General features: G+C 46.6%; 1 pseudogene across 1 annotated transcript; it reads left to right on the top strand.

The window, feature by feature from the left end:
- Positions 1 to 17,989: 17,989 nt before the first annotated feature.
- Positions 17,990 to 18,560, top strand: LOC308414128 (small ribosomal subunit protein eS7-like; annotated as a pseudogene). The gene has a single exon. The product of its transcript is annotated as a small ribosomal subunit protein eS7-like (transcript).
- The last annotated feature ends 627 nt before the right edge of the window (positions 18,561 to 19,187 follow it).

The following is a 19,187-nucleotide window of genomic DNA, read 5'->3' as shown; positions in this document are numbered from 1 at the left end:
ACAACCCCTGATAATCGGCCAGAACAGAAGTGCTTGAGTTGTAAGGTTTGAGAAAATCAAAAGAAGGCCTTGGAACTGAGACAGAGTGGGGAGGGGTGGGCTGAGGGGAATGGGGTGGGAGAAAACAAAAGAAACTGTGGCTGGAGCCAGGCAAGGAGGAAAGACCAAAGGAAAAGACGTCGACTTCATTGTAAAAGTTCAGGGCAGGGAACAAAGGAAAGCTTTAAACCACATCTCACCGGCATTATCAGATTGGCTCCAGGAAACTGCCGCTCAGAAAGTAGGTGGAGAATAAATGAACTGAGAGGCCAGTGTAGTCTGGATATGAGGGGATGACCAGTTACCCCCAAGGAGAGGACTAGAGGGGCCCAGTAGGTGCAAAGTTCCAGAGACGACAGATGTGTGGAGAGGTAGCTGTTGCTCTTTTCACTGTTTAGCTGGCTGCAGTCAAAGTCCGAAACAGCCGTGTGCAATGAACAGTTCATGTTACAGTCATGTACCATTCTAAGAAAGACGAAATCTTTCACCATTAAAATCAGTGACTGCAAATCCAGAAGACAGTTGTGTGAGTATCTGCAAAGGGCTTAGAGGAACGCCCGGCGTGTGGAAAGCACTCTGTGTTACTGTCCCTGCCCTTGCAGAACAAGACACACAACAGCAGCATCTCTCTGGAGAAGAGAACCCCAGAAATTCTTGTTCTCACAAGATAATGCTTGTGGATTTGGCTGGCACGGAGCTAAAGTTTGGTAGAGGTAGTGTTTACTTTTCCAACTTTCCTTTTCCTTCCCTTCTAGTATTACTGATGAGCTTCCTACAAATAACATTTCCTGACATTACTACATAATCCTCTACTGGGCAAAGTTGTGTTTTTTCCAAGGATTCTCTTCTTGTTGATGTTTCATACCAAAGACCGAGAGAGTGTCTGTCCCATGAAACTTAGAGAACAGACAATCTGTCCTTGTGTCCACCAACAAACTGAAAGACTTGTGGAGTCAGACACAGCACTGCATTTCTATAAGCCTGGCTTATAGAATGCTAAAGGAAGAGCACCCCAGGCTAGCCCACACTATACAGTGAGCACTTGTCTCAGATAAGACAAGTAAGGATGCCTGAGGTTGTAACTTGGCTGCTAAAGCCCTTGCCTAGCACAAAGCTCCTGGTCAATCTCTAACAACACCGGAAGCCAGGTATGGCGGTCCGGTCCGTGCAGGTAATCAAAGATCTTGGGAGATGGAGATAGGATGGTACCAGTTCAAGGTAATCCTCAGGTTCAAGGGGAGTTCAAGGTCAGCGTCGTGGGCCATGTGAAACCCCGTTGAGAGGGGGGAGGAAGGAAGGAAGGAAGAAAGAAAGAAAGGAAGGAAGGAAGGAAGGAAGGAAGAGGGAGGGAGGGAAGGAGGAAGGAAGGAAGGAAGGAAGGAAGAGACAGAGAGAGACAGAGAGAGACAGAGAGAGACAGAGAGAGGAACAGGAAGAGGAGGTACATGCTATCTTTGCAGAGGTGACATTTCAACCAGACCTCTCTCTAGCTGAGACTCAATTTTCTCCCAAGCCTTTAGTAATACATTTTAATAAGTTAAGTGTAACTGTGTAAAACCTAGTAAATGTCATAAATTATCATAAAATACATGTTCGGACTCTTTTTTTTTTTTTTTTTGGTTTTTTCGAAACAGGGTTTCTCTGTGTACCTCTGGCTGCCTTGGAATTAGGTCTGTAGACCAGAGATCTGCCTGCTTCTGCCTCTTGAGTGGTGCGATTAAAGGGGTGGGCTACCGTTCCGGATCCTGTTCAGAATCTTTTACCTGACTACCATGAATTAGCCATCATTTTCCATAAAATCTGGAAGTAAGAAGGAAGGAAGGAAGGAAGGAAGGAAGGAAGGAAGGAAGGAAGGAAGGAAGGAATGGAAAGGAGGAACAAAGGAAGGGGAGAGGGATGGGAAGAGTGGAGGGAGAAGGTTCCCGTAGATTATTAGCTCAGTTGGCACTTGCTTAGCATGAAGCCCTGGGTTCGATTCCCAGCACTGGGGCTGGTGGCTCATTCCTGCAATCCCAGCCCTCAGGAGGTGCGAGCAAGTACTCAGCATCCAAGGTTTCCTCTCTGCATTCTCAGCTACATGGTAAAACGGAGGCCAGCCCGCCGTGCATTGAGACACTACTTCAAGAGCGGAAAAAGAGGAGGAGGAGGAAAAATTGTAAAGTGGGAAGGGCTGCAACTGGGAACTTTTAAAACTTCATCAAAAGTCCTCAGAGCAGTGGAGTAAATTCTGTGTTCAGAATTATTGCTGAAGAGACTGGAGGGATGGCTCAGTGGTCAAGAACGCAGCTGCTCTTCCGGAGGACCCAGGTTCAACACTCGGTACCCACATGATGGCAGCTCACAACCTTTTGTCCTGAGGATCCGACCTCTCTGAGAACCAGGCACAAATGGTGTATAGATATACATGCAGGCATATATATATATATATATATTTCTTGAAGGGTACTTGTTATGTGATGGGAATCTCTAAATAAGGTATCTATGGCTTTAAGACCCCAGCTGGTGAGTACCACCAGGGCTTGTTTCCATGGGAACCCAGATGAACCTTTAGGGCATAAAGCCCTCCCCCCACCAACTTCTCATGCTTCTGGCCCTGCACAACCGGCCCCTGTTCAACTGTCACAAACAAGGAGACCTTTGGCGTGGCAGACAATCTGAACAGCAGACAGGGCTCAGCAGGAACCTAGCCTGCCTTCAGGACCTGCCCTATGTGGAAGAGGTGGCCCAAGCAGGGAGCCCCAGCCTCTGATACTTCTGATCTCCGCTGCCAACACCACCACCGCCACCACCGCCGCTGCCACCACCACCTGCCTCCCCGCTCCAGATTCAGGGAGCATACAGGAACCGCAGCCCTAGGCCCTCACGCCACGGGCTGAAATAACTTTCCACTGAACAGCCTTCCAGGTCCTCAGACTTGGATAGCAGATGGCGCCTTGTTGATCTACAAAGTATAATTTGGTTATGAAGAAAGGGAAGCCAAAATTAGCATCTCAAAGCATAAAGCCGATTCAAAGGACTCAGTGTTGGTTGACAGGAGCCCCTCCTGCATGTCTGGCCTTTAATTGTACCTCCCAGGAAGTGAACGGTACGCCCGGGATGCAGGTAGTGGAAGGGGTAGATTCTGTGACAGACATGGGATCTGAAGAAAGGAAACTAAAATTTTAAAAAATTACAAGATCAGCCATTAGAAACAATGGTTTTATGAAATTCCTAGGCAAATGGATGGAACTAGAGAATATCATCCTGAGTGAGGCAACTGAGTCACAAAAGAACACACATGGTATGCACTCGCTGATAATTGGATACTAGCCCCCAGAAAGCTCTGAACACCCAAGAAACAACTCACAGACCGTATGAAGCTCAAAAAGAAGGAAGGCCAAAACGTGGAAACCTCAGTCATTCTTAGAAAGAAAAGAAAAAGGAAAAGGGGAAAATGTGTGTCCATCATATATTATTATATAACAAATTTTGTGAGCTGTAATAATATATTATAAAATAAATTAACTGATTAAAAAATGCAAGATTGTTACTTGGTATAAAAGCCTAGAAAAGATGGAAAATGGAGGAAAGAGAGAGGGAGGAAAGGGGGGAGGGAGTGGGGGAGGGATCTGAGGTTGTCACAGAGCATTTATCGATATAACTGAAATTTGAGTATTAAATCTAGTACTGAGTGGTTAATTTTTCCTCCACCTGGTAATCTTTAAACCGAACAATTCTCATGAGAAGAATGGCTAGCTCCTTTAAATTGGTTCTAGAGCAATTCGACGGGTTCTCTCAAAGAGACTGCAAAGGTCTTCTTGGTGCCCGGATTAATATCGGGCAGCACTTGATCATGCACCCCAAATTAGAGCAGGGAGAAGCTATCCCCATGTTTCCAAGTGTCCGGATTTATCGTCTCTCCTTTCGGTGGGAGTTACGCTAGCACATGGGTGAGCTGCAAAGGAAAGCCAAGCTGCTCTTGAAGAAAAGAATGTGGGCTACATATACACAAAAGAATTCAGGGCGAAACGATGGTCATCTTTATGAGAAACTTCAGTTTACAGGTTGATGGCAGGAGGGAAGGAAAGGTTGAGAACAGTGAAGGTAGATTCAGAAGGACACATTCCCACATAAGTTGTTCTGAAGTGGATTCTGAGAGCACCGGGTAAAGGTGTGTGTGTGTGTGTGTGTGTGTGTGTGTGTGTGTGTGTATGTGTGTGGTGTGTGGGGATGTGTGGGTGTGTGTGTGGGTGTATGTATGTGTGTGTGTATATGTGTGTGTGTATGTGTGTGTGGGGATGTGTGTGTGTGGGTGTGGGTGTGGGTGTGTGTGTGGGTGTGTGTGTGTGGGTGGGTGTGGGTGTGTATGTGGGTGTGTGTGTGTGTGTGTGTGTATGTGGGTGTATGTGTGTGTGGGTGTGTGTGGGGGTGTATGTGTGTATGTATGTGTGTGTGTATGTGTGTGTGTATGTGTGTGTGGGGGGGTGTGGGTGTGTGTGTGGGTGTGTGGGTATGTGTGTATGTGTGTGTGGGTGTATGTGTGTGTGTGTGTGTGTATGTGTGTATGTATGTGTGTGTGTATGTGTGTGTGTGGGTGTGTGTGGGTGTGTGTGGGTGTGTGTATGTGTGTGTGGGTGTATGTGTGTGTGAGTGTGTGGGGGTGTGTGTGTGTGAGTATTGTGTGTGTGTATGTGTGTAGGGGGGTGTGGGTGTGTGTATGGGTGTGTGTGTGTATGTGTGTGTGGGTGTATGTGTGTGTGTATGTGTGTGTGTGGGGGTGTGGGTGTGTGTGTGGGTGTGTGGGTATGTGTGTATGTGTGTGTGGGTGTATGTGTGTGTGTGTGTATGTGTGTATGTGTGTGTATGTGTGTGTGTATGTGTGTGTGTGTGGGTGTGTGTGGGTGTATGTATGTGTGTGTGGGTGTATGTGTGTGTGGGTGTGTGGGGGTGTGTGTGTGTGTGAGTATTGTGTGTGTGTATGTGTGTAGGTGGGTGTGGGTATGTGTATGGGTGTGTGTGTGTATGTGTGTGTGGGTATATGTGTGTGTGGGTGTGGGGGGGGTGTGTGTGTGAGTATGTGTGTGTGTGTGTGTGTGCATATGCACATGGATTGCTGAGTGTATGCCCTGGAGGAAGCCAGAGGAAGATGCTAGCCATCCTGCTCTAACATTCTCTTTATTCCTTTAAGGCAGGGTTTCTCAGGAGCCAGGCTGTCAGGCAGAAACTGTAGAACTCCTCCAGTCTCCACACTGCCCTACAGTTCCAGGGTTACGTGTCAAAGAGTGATCTGAGTGTTCTCTTCACCTCTAGACACAGCCTGCACGTGAAGACAAACTGTTTCCTTGAAGGCACTCAGAAATGTCCATGTATGGAGAAGTAGGTCAGATAATTGAGATTATGCCCCTGTACAAAATAAAGTGCATTCCGTTGCTTTTCAGAATGGGTGGGATGCTAACTCCGTGACTCACGTCAGACCACCCCAGAGCAAAGCCTGGACAAGCACATGGTTGGTCATCTTTCCCAACAATGCCATTTGCGGGTCACTGTTATGATTCATGCAGAAGAGAAGGAGAGAGACGGAAGAGGACAGCCACCTCTCCCTCTCTGCCCCCACCCTTGTAACAGTGTAAAGCCACCCGTCCATCTGTCCCCACCCCTGTTACAATGTAACACCATCCTCTTTCCTGCCCCACCTGCCTGATAACCAAAACTTTTTATTTCTTTTTTTTTTCTTTCTTTCTTTTTTTTTTTTTTTTTTTTTTTTTTAAGGTCTTCAGTCACTTGAAGAGTAATTGACTTATCCTAAATGGGGGAAGGGGGAGTGACTTCCTGATTAAAGAAAGTAAAGTAAGGGGACAGGAAAAAGGAGCAAGGTAGACAGACACCAGGCCCTTCGTTGTGATTATCCAGGGAAGGGGGGCCTCCCCAGAAAGCCAGAGCCGACTCTGGCACCACACTGGGATGGACTGTGGGGGCATCTCAAAAGTGAACGTGGTCTGCGTGTGCGTGTGCGTTAGCTCCTGAGGTAGTTGGTTTGAGTGTTAGCTGAGAGGTGGTCTGACCTGACTCTGCCAGAGTGTGGAAATATCGAAATCAAAGATTATCGTGGGCTTTGCTCTTCTACCTCTCTTTCTTGACCAGCGAAGGCAGGTGAATCACCTTTGTGTTTGTCAACATAGTACAGCACACATATCCTTCTCTCTCTCTCCCCCTCCTTCCCTCCCTCTCCCTCCCTCTCTCCCTCCCTCCCTTCCCCTTCCTCCCTCGCTCCCTTCCCCGCTCTGTGTGTGTGTGTGTGTGTGTGTGTGTGTGTGTGAGAGAGAGAGAGAGAGAGAGAGAGAGAGAGAGAGAGAGAGAATGTTTTTAAAGTCCTGTCATTCTCTGAAGAAGGCAAACAGTGGGAGAAACGATGAGAACCCCGGTGCCATTCTGGAAACACTAAATTCTGTCACTCTTTATGCCTCGCTCTGGCTATAGAGGCCAAACTCAAAGGGAGAATCTGGCGCCCGCAGATTCAGTCGCGTTTTATTGACAGGAAAAGCACTGGAGTGGCCCCTTCCTAAGAGGGTGTCCTGTTTGGTGAACACTGGGCTGGGAAGCAGAGGATGCGCGTGTCACGCTCCAGGCTGGGAAAGGGATACTCCAGCAAGGCACACTTGGTCTCCCACAGCTCCTGTGACCGATAATCTCTCACATCTATGCGCCATGTATGTTTTCTGTTCCCTGTGTAATAAACACTTCCAAGATGGATTATCGCACTCGGCCCTCAGAGGAAGACTAGGAGGAGACCCGTTATCACAACCGAGGTGAGGTCAGGTGAGTTGCCCAATGTCAACTCCAGGGCGGCATTTAAACCCGGGTCTCCAATGTCAGTTTCTTTTTTTTTTTAATAATTTTATTTATTTATGATATATGAGTATACTGAAGTTGTCTCCAGACACATCAGAAGAGGGCAGCAGATCCCATTACAGATGGTTGTGAGCCACCATGTGGTTGCTGGGATTTGAACTCAGGACCTCTGGAAGAACAGTCAGTGCTCTTAACCACTGAGCCATCTCTCCAGCCCCCCAATGTCAGTTTCTTAATTTAAAGCTGTTCTCTTGGAGGCACCATACACAACCCAGGAGCTGCTAGTCCCAGCGCCCAGCGGAGAATATTCCAGGAGCCCTCGACAGTCCCACTGTGGGAAACCTACTCGGCTTCCTGTAAGTCAGAGGTTAGGGATGGGGCAGCTAAGATGGCAAAGGGCTCTCTAGGCACTGTGTGCTGTGAGTGGTCCAATCTGGAATTGAGGAAATCAGAAGACTTACTAGAAATCGGGTTAAAGGGCTGGAAAGATGGCCCAGTGGTTAAGAGCACTGACTGCTCTTCCAGTGGAGCTGAAATGGCAAGTTGTAGATTCAGTGGGAGCCCCTGCCTCGAGAAATATGGTGGAAAAGTTGAGCATGGAGCGCACCTTTAATTCTAGCACGCAGGAGGCGGGGCAGGCGGATCCCTGTGAGTTCAAAGATCTTTACAACAGGTTCCAGGCTAGCCAGGACCACGCGGTGAGAGCCTGTACTTACAAAAAGGTGGAGGTCTAAGCCATGGTTCAAAAGGTTAGGGTACCCATGTGGTAGAGAGAGAAAATATATACTCCTGCAAGTCGTCTTCTGACTCTGTGTGTGTGTGTGTGTGTGTGTGTGTGTGTGGAGTGTGTGTGTCAGTGTGTGTTCGTGAGTGTGTGTGTTCAAGTATGTGTAAATGTGTGTGAGTGTGTGTATATGAGTGTATGTGTGTGTCAGTGTGTGTGTATGTGTATGTGTGTGTGAGTGTTGTGTGAGAGTGTGTGTGTATATGAGTGTATGTGTTTATGTGTGTGTGATTGTGTATCAGTGTGTGTATAAGCGGGTGTGACTGTGTGTGTATGAGTGTGTGTGGGTGTGTATGTGTGTATATGCATATGTATAAGTGTGTGTATGTGTGTATGCGTGTGAGTGTGTGTGTGTATGTGAGACTGTGTGTATGTGTAGGTGAGACTGTGTGTGTACAACTATATGAATTTAAAAAATAGCCATGCAGTGGTGGTGCACACCTTTAATCCCAACATTTAGGAGGCAAAGGCAAGCAGATCTCTACAAGTTCAAGGCCAGCCTGAGCTACAAAGTAAGTTCCTGAACAGCCAAAGCAGAGAAACCCTGACTTGGAAAAAACTGATTAAAATAAAGTGGTAGGTTGGGGACTGTGTCTTGTGAATAAATAAATAAATAAATAAATAGGGCAGAGACAATAGAGAAAGACGCCAGTGTGGATTTCTAGCCTCCACATACACACACTCGAGTGCCTACACACCCACACACGCACACACCATGAATACACAAAAGTAGAAATTACATGGAGTTTACTCTCTAAAAGGATCTCAGACAAGGATGTACAAAAACAAAACTTCGCTGGACACAAGTCAGGCGGCCCACAGCCAACCACAACTCCAGCTCCAGGGGATCGAATTCCTCCTCTGATAACACCTTCACTCATGGGCACACACACACACACACACACGACATATACACACACCACACACATACACACATACCACACATACACACCACATGTCCTAGTCAGGGTTTCTATTCCTGCACAAACATCAGGACCAAGAAGCAAGTTGGGGAGGAAAGGGTTTATTCACCTTACACTTCCACATCACTGTTCATCACCAAAGGAAGTCAGGACTGGAACCCAAGCAGGTCAGGAAGCAGGAGCTGATGCAGAGGCCATGGAGGGATGTCACTTACTGGCTTGCTTCCCCTGGCTTGCTCAGCCTGCTTTCTTATAGAACCCAGGTCTACCAGCCCAGGGATGGCTCCACCCACAATGGGTTGGGCCAGGGATGGCTCCACCCACAATGGGCTGGGCCAGGGATGGCTCCACCCACCATGGGCTGGGCCAGGGATGGCTCCACCCACAATGGGCTGGCCCTCCCCCCTTGATCACTAGTTGAGAAAATGCCTTACAGCTGGATCTCATGGAGGCATTTCCTCAACTGAGGCTCCTTTCTCTGTGATCACTCCAGCTTGTATCAAGGTGACACAAAACCAGTCAGTGCACCACACATACACACAACACATACACACCACATATATACATGCACCACACATACACACACACCACACACACATACAACACACACACCAAACATACACATCACACACACACATATACACAGCACACATACATACACACACAACATACACACACAAACACCTAAACATAATTTAAAACTAATAAAAATTAACCTCAAAAACATGTGCTTACTTAGGACAGAATGTTTGTAGCCTAAGCCCACGTAATGTACCTCATGAAATTTGTGTCTTCCTTTACAAATGGAAATTCTTTAGGATGAAAAAAATAAGTAAGACAGTTCTGTTTTGTTTCGTTTTGTTTGGGGTTCCTGTGGTGGGGTTGTTTGTTTTTAGCTTTTTTTTTTTTTTACTTTAAGTTTTTAAGTTTATCTTTAAGCCTTGTTGTAGTTGTGAGCACGTGATTTAGACACACAGAACTGCATATAGAACCATCACAAAGATACCTGTGGGTGACTGACTCTCCCTATAGAAGTCAGCACCATATCTTGTAGCTGTGCGTTGTCTTTTTCCTGGGTGTCTTGCAGGCCCCTCTGCAGACTGTTCTTGGATCCGAAGTATGTGGATGTTTACCTTTATGTAATGAACCCACCAGTTTTGCTTTCACTTCTGACTTGTCCTGAATTCTTTTCCAAACCAACGCCAGAACATCACCCGCAAAGCCCAACGATTACCAGCAAGAAGTTGCAAGGTGAACCAATGCAAGAGCGTCATGCACTGTCTGTTGGGTTACTCTTACACTTTTTCCAAATTCTTTTCCAAAGCTTGTCAAATATCTAGTTTTACTGGAGTGGAGGTCCCTAGAGGATAGAACTCCTAGGGCTACTGGGGGAGTGTGGGGCTTTGTCCCCCTCCTCCTGAGAGTTATTAGAGTATGTGTGAGTCCAGGGATATGGTATTGAGTTCTCACTACAACCCAACTGATGGCTGATTGTATAGACCAGTGGATCTCACCCTGTGGGTTGTATCACCTTTGGGGTTCATGAATGACCAACAGTTTCCCAGGACTGTCTAAGGCCATCAGAAAACAGATATTTACACTATGATTTAAAGTAGTAGCAAGATTACAGTTATGAAATAGCAACTGAAATTATCCTTGTCTGAGGGGTCACCACAGCACGAGGAACGCTGAGAAGCGCTGATACAGACCATCCCAAATGTTATCAGTTAGGGACGTTTTACAGTTCACTCTACCGACACGAAGAGCTCCCCCTCTTAGTCCCCTGGCTGCAGGACCCCACTGTTGTGTGAGGTGCTGTAACTCTGCTTTGCTAGGCCAGGCCCTAGACATTGACTGCAATCCCACTCTTAGAACAAACCCTACTCTGTCCTTGTGTCTTAAGAGTCTCCTGTGAGTCAGAATCCTTTTACTATGAGAAACGGCCACACCCTTGGGTCACTGGAGCATCAGATATTTAAGAAACACAAGTCAGACAAGCAAGACCTTGGGAAGGGCAGGAGGTAGTGCAACTCCATCTGTGATCCAGGCACCAAGCCTGTGAGGAAAATTCCCTCCCTGAGGTACCCAGCATCACCCACTCCAACCGTGCTGGCCTCAATCTGACTACACCCGAGGCCAGAAAGCTGAACTGGAAAGGAGCGGGGTTCCCAGTACACAGCCAGCAGCCATGAATCCCCGTAGTCTTCATCTACCAAGTGTAGCTAGTGTGGTAGGGGACAGGTTAGGGAGCTACGAGGACCTGTACGCCGACGTGATTGCTTCCTGCTCAGGAACTGGAGGCACTTGAGTGGGCAGGATCCCTGCTGAGCAAGTATGGCTGGTATTACAGAGACCCTGTTAAAGTGATCTTATTCTTAGATCCAGGCTGATTCATTTTGGAGGGAGATGGTGATAAAGAACCAGGTCTAAGGACTCGTAGCTTCAAAAACAACTTCACATCTCTTGGGTCACTGGTCTCCTCCTGAAGTAAGCAATATCAGCAGCTTTCCCATTTTACAGGTGAGAAAACTGAGGTTACCTGAACTGTCCAGCATCACATCAGCAGTAGCTGGAGAACAAAACTTACGTCTTGAGATTCTAGTTTGTACCGTCTCTGGCTTGTTCTATAGCATAGAGCTCTCCTGCTGACACATCTTCTCCTGTTACACCCACGAGGCCAGAGGTGGGCAGAGACAAAGTCAGAACTGAAGTGTGAATTTCTGGCATCATTGGAATCTCAGTTGTGTCGGGTGAAGCTTTTATTTTTTATAAACTCTCTTATGAGAGGATGTTTTGCTGAGAACAGACAGGTGGTGTTTTCTGGAGGTTGCTTCGTGAAAGGGTGTGTGATGTTTTGCTGGAGCAGATGCTTTGAGAGGCCTGTGACTTTGGAAAAAGTGTAAGAGTAACCCAACAGACAGTGCATGACGCTCTTGCATTGGTTCACCTTGCAACTTCTTGCTGGTAATCGTTGGGCTTTGCGGGTGATGCTCTGGCGTTGGTTTGCCTAGCTTTCCTCGCTGATCTCTGCTCGCTGTGACTTCATAGAGATAAACACACCAAAGAACTTGTCATGGTGTCCTGGCTGCTTCTTGCCACTTCTGTGGACTTGGACTCGGGCAGATGGGTGGAGCGTCGAGATTTCTTCTGGATCTAGCTGCTGCTGCTGATTGATGATTGGTGTTTTGCTAGCGGACTGAACTGCTGACAACAAAGTTTGGAATTGTCCTAAAGAACTATTTGTAAATAGATACACAACACCTATTTCCTGACAACCTTTCTTTTCCCCTTTCTCTGGTGAGTAGTGACCTAGAAGGGAAGTTGAATCATTAAAGAACCATAACAAAAGTTTTGAAAAATCTAAGCCTACACACAGTCATCCTCTTGGGTAAAGCTGAATACAAAACTTCACCACAGAGAATTTCAAGACATTTTAGACCTTCTTTTAAAGTGTATTGAATTATTTTGTGTGTGTGGATATTTTGCCTGCATATATGTCTGTGCATGCCTGGTGCTCAGGAAGGCCAGAAGACAGTGCTGCATTCCCCTGGGGTTGGAGTTACTGAGGCTTTTGAGCCAGCACACGGGTGCTAATACTAAACCTCAGGTCTCATGACAAAGCAGCCAGTGTTCTCTTAACTTCTGAGTCATTTCTCCAACCCTGCATCTTAAAATAATGTTTCTGTGTATGCATGGTGTGTACACATACGTGTGTGTGTGTGTGTGTGTGTGTGTGTGTGTGTGTGTGTGTGTGTGTGAGTGTGTGTGTGAGTGTGAGAGAGAAAGAGTGCACTCACACTTGTGAGTTTATATGCTGGTAGACGTGATCAGAAAATGAGTCAAGTCAGTTGTGTTTTCCTCTGTGTGTTCTAGGGGTCAAACTCAGGTCACCCAGCTTGTGCAGTGAACTATTACCTACTGAGCCATGTCACTGAACCATAACAGACATTTTGAACATAGGTTTTGAATATGGACGTTGCTAGAAAGACAGGCAATCAGAAAAGGGCAAGACACACCCTAGGTCATGGATGTGGGCTTCTTTCTCCAAGGGAAGTATAAATTAAGTGTCTACAGCAGCCATAGGGTTTGGTGATTTCTGACATTTGAACTCACAAGGTTGCCAAAGATTTTTTTTTCTTTCTTTTCTCTCTTTTTTTTTTTTTTCTCTTTCTTCTTTTAATCATAGAGTGTCCCTGAAGCGTTTGGTGTTGGCTCATGCTGATGAAGTAAAGGCCACAGACTTGTTAAGACGTGTTTACTATAAGCAAAGGTTTAGTCTTCTCTCTGAGACTCCCAGAAGATATCTGGGAAAGGAAGAAGGCCACACTCAACAGTCACACAGACCTGGTTTTCTAAGTGTTCATTATTTCATGTGCTTGTCTTTGGCAGCCTTCACAGCAGAAGGTATCCGGGTAGAATTCTTGACTCTCCACTGGTGAGAGGCTCCCGCTGGATTCCTTTCTCCTTCCCACGGTACTTAATTTTCCTGTCTTCCAGTCCTGCCTCAGCATGCTGATTAACATCAGTAACCAGGGCGATGAATGTTCAGCCTCTTTGCACTGAACTGGGTATCCATTGCACCCCAGGGGATAGAACATACCAGAAGCTATTCATGGGCAGCAAGGACAATGTCTGGATTAGGATGGAACTACCTGCAAGTCCACAGCATCTTCCACAGAGCACAGAATTCGGGCTCTGCAGACAAAGGCGTCTGCTGTTGACTGAAAATTAACATATGAAAGAGTCCCAGAACCTGAGTGTGCTCTCTGGAGCCAGTTTTCCTTATGAACATGTCTCATAACACCTTCTGAAACAGTTTTCCTCAAGAGTTTAGGTGCAGAGGCCCTGGAGGTCTCTGTAGTTCGCCTACTCCTGGTAGAAGGCAGGAGCAGACCTACCTTCAGAATCTGTCAGAGACATCTTGTTCCCGCTCATGCCGGGCTTTCAAGATTGAGCTCAGCTATGTGCCCTACACACAGAGACACACTCACAACAAACACAGACACACAGAGAGAGACAGACACGCAAACATAGAGACACACAACATAGATGCTCACAAAGACAAACACAAGCGTAAACCCATGTACATACAAAACGGACACACACAGAGACACAAACACAGACACACACACATGGATGCTTACAACACACACAGAGATACACAGAGATACACAGAAAGACACACACAGAGACACATCCTCTCCCAGAAGAAAGGCAGAATGGAGCATCAGGGGAAACTAAGGTGAGAGAAAGGAGCATCCTGCCCCCAAGTCTGGCTGAAATCTTTCACCCCTGAGAGTCAAGAATTTTAGCACATTTAATGAAATTTGCTGTGATGATTCCCTACATAGAAACAATCACTTTTTTACTTCGTAGTAGTAGTAGTAGTAGTAGTAGTAGTAGTAGTAGTAGTAGTAGTATTGCAAATGAGAATTATTAACAAGAGGATAAAGGCAGAGCCCAGCAATTAGGAGCACTTGCTGCTCAGAGGTTAGGAGCACTCACTCCTGGGGGCTTAGGAGCACTCACTGCTCAGGGGGTTAGGAGCACTCACTCCTGGGGGGTTAGGAGCACTCACTCCTGGGGGTTAGGAGCACTCACTCCTGGGGGGTTAGGAGCACTCACTCCTGGGGGGTTAGGAGCACTCACTGCTCAGGGGTTAGGAGCACTCACTCCTGGGGGTTAGGAGCACTCACTCCTGGGGGGTTAGGAGCACTCACTCCTGGGGGGTTAGGAGCACTCACTGCTCAGAGGTTAGAAGCACTCACTGCTCAGAACCCAATTCTGTCCTCCATGTCAGGAGGCTCACACTCATCTGTAAGCCCGGCTCCAGGGGCTCTCATGTCCCCTTCTAGCTTTTGGGAGCACTCACACATACATATGTGTACACATAGACACCTACACATACACATACACATACATGCGTAAATAAAAATAACAACAGTGAGAAGAGAAACAGCAAAGAGCCACGTTTATGGTCAAAGTGCACGTTACCTCTGAGTTTAACTTTACTCCTTTCCTAAAAGCTGAAAATCTTTCTGAGACTCTGCCACACGAGAGTGTGAAGTTAGGCTGGGCGTGACGTCACAAGCCTTTCAATCCCAACACTCAAGAGACATAGGCACGTAGGCAGGTGTGGTTTCCAGGCCGCAGGCCTGTATTGCAAGTTCCAGGCTAGCCAGGGCTAAATGATGAGAACTTATCTCAAAAAGAGAAAAAAATATATTATAAAATTTATTTATAGCCAAAACATGCATCTTAGAGATGGTCTACACCACACAAGCACTATATACCTAAGCTCAGATCCCTAGTATCCGTGGCAAAACCTAGGCATGGCCCGGGAAGCAAAGAGGATCCCTAGAGCGTGGTGGTAGGCCTGTCCAGTCAGAATGGTAAAGTCTAGGTTCAGTGAGAGACCTTATACCATAAAGGAGTTGTGGAAACAGGAAAAGACACTCAGTGTTGCTGTCTATATACAGATGCACACGTATATGCATGTCCATATACACATATATACAGACAGACACAACACACACACAAAATCATGTTTTTGTATACCAAGTGTGTGTGTGTGTGTGTGTGTGTGTTTATAAAACATGTATTCTCTCAACCTCTGTAATCTATAGTTTGCCTTATTGGCTGTAATCTTGTCTCAAAACCAACCCCATGAAAGCAGGAGAGACAGCTCAGTGGTTAAGAGCACTGGCTACTACTCCAAAGGACCTAGGTTCAGTTCCCAGCACCCATACGGCAGCTCACATTCCTCTATACTCTGTTACAGAGGACCTGGTGCCCTCTTCTGGCCGCTGCAGGCACTGCGCGCACATAGAGCACAGACAAAACACACACATAAAATAAGATTAAAAATAATAATGACTACCTTACGATCTAATTCACTAAAAGAAAAAGAGAGAGAGAAATTCCTTAGAAACTCTTCAAACTATAAGTTTAATATTGTCCTTTCCCTAAGCCTATTTTAATCTATAGTAAAATTCATAATAAAGTCCAATTTTGCTTCCTACTGACTCAGGCTGAATTCTTTTCCTGCATGTTGGAGATTGGTTCTAATGTTTTGATTCAATCTGGAATCTGTGTGTCCAAACAATAATGGTCCTTCTCCCCAGCTGATTTTTGCTCGATCAATAAAGATGCCAGCAGCCAATGACAGGAAAAGGGAGGTGGGACAAGACCCTTAGAGTTGTATGGAATAGGCCACAGTGGGGAGAAGGAGAGATGGCCATGGAACACTGGGAGACAGAGGGATGTAAGACCTGCAGGAGAGAGAGCCAACCAGCCATGTAAGAATTAGGCTAAGTGGCCACTGGCCACTTCCCCGATTGGGCCTGGGGTAGCAAGGGAAGGTTTAGGAGTGCCCAACCTTTGAGGTAGCCAAGGCATTTTAAAATTAACTGGTGTGGAGGAGGAGAGGATAGGGAGAGAGAGAAAGCTCCTGGGCTGGTGAGCACATGCAATCTTCTGGGAACCAAAGTACTATAGCCCAAACTCACTGCTACACTGTGGCAGAGCCCAGGGTCCCAGCTTTGCCTGAGTAGAGGTCTCTGCAAGAACAGCGTCAGGCTGCTGCAGGTGGTAGACAGTGTGGTGGTTTGAATACACTTGGCCCAAGGAGTGCACTCTTAGGAGGTGCGGCCTTGTTGGAGCAGGTGTGTCACTTTGGGCATGGCTTTGAGACCCTCCTCTTCGATTCCTGGAAGCAAGTCTTCTCCTGTTTGCCTTCAGAACAAAATGTAGAACTCTCAGCTCCTCCAGCACCAGGCCTGCCTGGATGCTGCGGTGTTTCCCACCATGATGATAATGGACTGACCCTCAGAATCTACAAGCCAGCCCCAATTAAATGTTGTCAGCAAGCATCGTTCCTACTGGGCAGCCCAACCTGACCCCTTCTCCAGTGCAGCTGTGCCTCACTCCTCATCACACTCCTGCTCTCACTGTTTCTCTTTCCTTCCTCCTACCCCATGTCTGCTTGCTCTTTCCTACCTCAGCCGTCATTAAAAGCTTCCAGCAAAAGGGAGAGGTGGACAGAAGCCAGTCGTCGGGATGAGCAAGAAGGAAGTATAAAGATGCGTAGGCATGTGAACCTCACAGTGAAACCCATTTCTTTATTTGATAACAACAACAAAACCAAAGGGTTGCAAGAGGAAAACTTCCTATAAGCTCAGACGCAAGTTACATATGACTAACCTGAGAGACTTCTTCACCCACACACATCCCACCACCACGGGGAACTTTTATGAGCAACTCATGGTGTTAAACCTGAAGAATGAGACTGTAATATTGGAGTTCAGGCATCGGTTAGAGGCATGAAGTTTGCTGAATCCTTCTGCCCACTCTATAGTTTCCCGGCTTCCTGGCTGCTGGGAGACAGGGCAATAAAAAACTGACTCGGAGAACATGTTGTAACCCAGCAGAAGACAGGGATACCTTAGGTGCTGTGCTCAGTGATTGAGTCTTTGGTCTCAGGTCACAGCTATGTGACCTTGGAGAGACCATGTCTCTTATAATGATTATAAATGCTTATGCAGTAATCAGAATTAAATAGGCTAATCTCCACAGTGCACCTAGCATCCAATATACTTGTCCTCAACATGATTGCATAACAGAATTAGTTTGAAACAGGGTCTAAATTATAAACAGCAATGATCTCTCTCTCTCTCTCTCTCTCTCTCTCTCTCTCTCTCTCTCTCCCTACCCCCCTCCCCACCCTCCTTTCTCCAGACCTCCGTCCCTGTCACTTTGCCATAAGGAATATGTAAACACACGTTTTGGCTATTTTGTTGGGTTCTTATCTCTATTACCCTTCTTCACCCTAATTCCTTCCAACCCCCGAGATGCTAGGTAGGCAAGAAAGGTTAGAGGGGAAAGGGACATAGATCTCTTTAGACAATTTCCGGCCCATTAGCGGCATTGAATTCCTAGGGACAAGTCCAATCTTCATCATCAGGATATCTCCAACCAGCAAAAGCAGAAAAACAGCAAACACGACAGCAGGAACCAGCAGCGGCAGGGAGATCAGTAGCCACCATCCCCTCTGGCGTTTACATACACTCTTAAGAATCCCTGGAACTCCAAATGCAAACTATCTTCAGCTGACAGAATCACACCGCTTCCAGAGCTTGTGACAAACCCTAGTTTGCTGCTGTGGGCTATCTGAAGCACCTCCATTTCCCACCCCTGGAGTTAAAACAAAAACATATTCATAGAACATAATGGGTTTTTACGGAAACCAAAATTCTCTCTTCAGGCGTACAACACAGTGAGCTTTGAGTGGCCAGCTTTCTTACAAAGGCTCAGAGCTCCACTGTAAGAGGGGTGACAGGCAAAAAGACTGCCATTGTTCACGACTGCCTGCATAAGGAGCTAAGGCTCGAAGCCGGCACTCCGTAAGGACGAAGCCATGTTCAGTTCGAGCGCCAAGATTGTGCAGCTCAATGGCGAGAAGCCCGACTAGTTCGAGTCTGGCATCTCTCAGGCGCTGCTCGAGCTGGAGATGAACTCAGAGCTCAAGGCGCAGCTGTGGGAACTCAACATCACCGCGGCCAAGGAAATCGAGGTCGGGGGTGCTAGGAAGGCTATCATAATTTTTGTACCAGTTCCTCGGCTGAAATCTTTCCAGAAAATCCAAGTCCGGCTGGTTCATGAATTAGAGAGAAAGTTCAGTGGGAAGTATGTGGCCTTCATTGCTCAGAGGAGGATTCTGCCCAGGCCAACCCGGAAAAGCCGTAGGAAAGATAAGCAAAAGCGCCCCCAGAAGCCTCACCCTGATGGTATACGACGCCATCCTTGAGGACTTGGTCTTCCCAAGTGAATTGTGGGGTAAGAGGATCCGTGTGAATGGCAGCCGGCTCATAAAAGTTCATTTAGACAAAGCACAGCAGAACTATGTGGAGCACAAGGTTGGAACTTTTTCTGGTGTGTACAAGAAGCTCACAGGCAAGGATGTTAATTTTGAATTCCCAGAGTTTTAGTTGTTAAAAAAAAAAAAAAGAAGAAGACTAAATAAAATGTCAATCATAGGAGGAGGAGGAGGAGGAGAAGGAGGAAAAGGAGGAGGAGGAGAAGGAGAAGAAGAAGAAGAAGAGGAGGAGGAGGAGGAAGAGGAGGGAGAGGAAGAGGAGGAGGAGGAGGAAGAGGAAGAAGAAGAGGAAGAAGAAGAAGAAGAAGAAGAAGAAGAAGAAGAAGAAGGAGAAGGAGAAGGAGAAGGAGAAGGAGAAGGAGAAGGAGAAGGAGAAGGAGAAGGAGAAGAAGAAGAAGAAGAAGAAGAAGAAGAAGAAGAAGAAGAAGAAGAAGAAGAAGAAGAAGAAGAAGAAGAAGAAGAGGAGGAAGAAGAAGAAGAAGAAGAATCAAAGGCTCAGGAATGGAGGCTCTCAGCTTCTTGATGAAGGAATAGCATGGTTTTAAAAGAACATGTTTGGAGGGAAAGACTGTTATAGGCATATTTAGGAAAATATAACAAGACACAATATTCTTACAGTTGCCATTTAGTGGACCATATGACTCAGGTTAACATGTATTTTCTTAAACTGTCCCAAAGCACCACATAGTTGAGAAAATTGTAGGGTTAGCGGGGTATTTTGGAGCATAGCAATACACAA

Source organism: Micromys minutus (genome assembly GCF_963924665.1).
Source record: "Micromys minutus genome assembly, chromosome: 33".
NCBI lineage: Eukaryota > Metazoa > Chordata > Mammalia > Rodentia > Muridae > Micromys > Micromys minutus.
This window is presented reverse-complemented; position numbering and strand designations above follow the sequence as displayed.